General features: G+C 50.0%; 1 protein-coding gene across 1 annotated transcript in view; it reads left to right on the top strand.

Moving 5' to 3' along the window:
- NR4A3 (nuclear receptor subfamily 4 group A member 3) overlaps positions 1-2,786 on the top strand; it is a 36,836-nt gene that overhangs the window by 29,696 nt on the left and 4,354 nt on the right. The gene's annotated exons all lie outside the window — the stretch shown is intronic.

Below are 2,786 nucleotides of genomic sequence, written 5' to 3' on the forward strand. Positions count from 1 at the left end.
CCCCCCCCCGTGTCCCCACCCCTGAATCTGCCATGGGCAGCTGCTCAGATGTCCTCCCATTGGGCAGGCTAAGAAATGACAGCAGCCCTGTTAGATTTAAAGAACTCGGAGCGGCTGGGATTGGGACCAGCAAACTGCTGTGGACGCAGGAAGAGGCAAGCAGGCCATGTTGCTGGCCTCCCTTGCTGTACAAGATTGCCAGTTGGTAGCCAGAAGAGGGCAAGTGGGAGAGGAGGATAGTAATGCCCCCCAGAAAGCAGCCAGGCAAGCCTCAGAACGGAGGACGGCCGATGTCTCTTGAGTGCGGGTGGATGCAGCTGGTAGGCCAGCAGGGGGGAAAACAAGGAAACAAGTTGGTAGGCCAGCAGGGGGGAAAACAAGTTGGGGAAAACCTGCAGCTGTAACCGGAAAAACCTAAGGGTAAAGGAGAGTTTCCTAATTTTTCTGTTGCTTGGTGTAGTGGTTAAGTGCGCAGACTCTAACCTGGGAGAACCGGGTTTGATTCCTCACTCCTCCACTCGCAGCTGCTGGATTACCTTACTTCACAAGCAAGAGGGGGATGAACTGCTTTCCACACAAAAACCCCACCCTCCAGGCATAACTGTAGCATGGTTCATGGATAACCAAAACCAGGGGTCATTTCCTGCAGCAGCGGAGCTCCGGCAGTAAAGAGCCCAGGGGGCAGGCACATGCAACAAGCCCCACCCCCTGCTCCCAGCAGCCCTCAGTCAGAGCAAGAAGCAGCCAGGTACGTTGCAGAGCTCCCCCCAGCCCCCTGGTCCAAAGCAGTCGAGTGGCACCTTTAAGACCAAGTTTTATTCCGGTACAAGCTCTCTCTCCTCTGTGAGGACAGATCTGCACGTTCCTCCTCCTCTTCTTCTTCCTCTGCCTCTTCCTTTCTCATCTGCTTATTTGTTTAGGACCTGTTCTTATGACAGCCTTCCTTCATGGAGCTCAGAGTAGCCTACATAAAGCCTACTTTATTTTACCTTTACAGCAACTCTGTGGGTCAGGTTAGGTTGCCAGAGCCAACTGGCCTGAGGAGACCCAAGAAGCTGGGTAGCAGAGTTGGGATCTGAAAATCCCATGTATTAGCACGGTACTCCAACCACTGCGCTATCCTGGCTCCGTGAAAATAAGGCTGAGACCAAGGGACTACGGAGTCTGGGATTTTTCAGTTTAGAAAAGACACAACAGAGGTTTATAAAATTAGGCAGGTGGGGAAGACAGTTGACAAAGCAAAGTTTTTCTCCCTTTCCCAAAATAGGAGAACTTGTGGGCATCCAATGGAGCCAATGGAGCCTACTTTATTTTACCTTTACAGCAACCCTGTGGGTTAGGTTAGGTTAGGTTGCCAGAGCCAACTGGCCCTGGGGACCCAAGAAGCTGCGTGGCAAAGTTGGGATCTGAAAATCCCATGCATTAGCACGGTACTCCAACCACTGTGCTATCCTGGTACCGTGAAAATAAGGCTGAGACCAAGGGACTACGGAGTCTGGGATTTTTCAGTTTAGAAAAGACACAACAGAGGTTTATAAAATTAGGCAGGTGGGGAAGACAGTTGACAAAGCAAAGTTTTTCTCCCTTTCCCAAAATAGGAGAACTTGTGGGCATCCAATGGAGCCAATGGGGAGGAGATTCAGGACAGACAAAATGAAAAACTTCTCTACACAGACAGCAAGTGATTAAAATGTGGAATTTGCTGCCAGGGGACATAGTGATGGCCACAGGCATAGGTGGCTTTAAAAGGGGATTAGACAGATTCATGGAGGATGAGTCTATCAGTGGCTACTAGCCATGGTGACTGAGAGGAACCTCTACATTCAGAGGCACTAATCCTCTGAATGCCAGAACCAGGAGGCAACATGAGGAGAAGGCCTTGGTCTCTATGCCCTCTTGTTGGACCTCAGTAGCCCAACTGGTTGGCCACTGTGTGAGACAGGATGCTGGACTAGATGGACCACTGGTCTGATCCAGCAGGGCTCTTCTGATGTTCTTCTCAGGGGAAGGCCTTGGTCTCTATGCCCTCTTGTTGGACCTCAGTAGCCCAACTGGTTGGCCTCTGCGTGAGACAGGATGCTGGACTAGATGGACCACTGGTCTGATCCAGCAGGGCTCTTCTGATGTTCTTCTCAGGGGAAGGCCTTGGCCTCTCTGCCCTGTTGTTGGCCCTCCAGAGGAACTGGTTGGCCACTGTGTGAGACAGGATGCTGGACTAGATGGACCACTGGTCTGATCCAGCAGGGCTCTTCTGATATTCTTAGGGAATCTGGTCTCCTCCACCTTCATGCCAACCCAAGTTTCCTTTGTTATATCATCTTCTTGGGAATTCTGGCAGATGCAGTATTTTTGGCACTGAGCCCATGATGGATAAAAGTATTAAGATAGACACAAGAGGAGGAGGGACATTGTGAGAAATGCTTACGGGGTGTATCATTTGCATTTACCTTTGCATATCCATTATTTATTTATTTATTTATTAAATTCTATTATAAACCGCCCTTTCCTGAAGGACAGGACCCAGGGCGGTGTATGACAGTATTGTCCACTACATTAAAATCCAACTGAAAACCACTAAACACAGCAAGTAGCCTTACAGATGGCGCTAAACATTCTAATGGTGCCGGCCAGGGTTCTTTTTGTAGCAGGAGCTCCTTTGCCTATTAGGCGACACACCCCTAATAGAGCCGATCCTCCAAGAGCTTACAGAGCTCTTCTTACAGGGGCTACTGTAAGCTCTTGGAGGATTGGCTACATTAGGGGTGTGTCGCCTAAGATGCAAAGGA

The sequence above is a fragment of the Gekko japonicus genome, unplaced genomic scaffold (genome assembly GCF_001447785.1).
Source record: "Gekko japonicus isolate JY-2015 unplaced genomic scaffold, Gekko_japonicus_V1.1 scaffold1618, whole genome shotgun sequence".
Classification (NCBI taxonomy): domain Eukaryota; kingdom Metazoa; phylum Chordata; class Lepidosauria; order Squamata; family Gekkonidae; genus Gekko; species Gekko japonicus.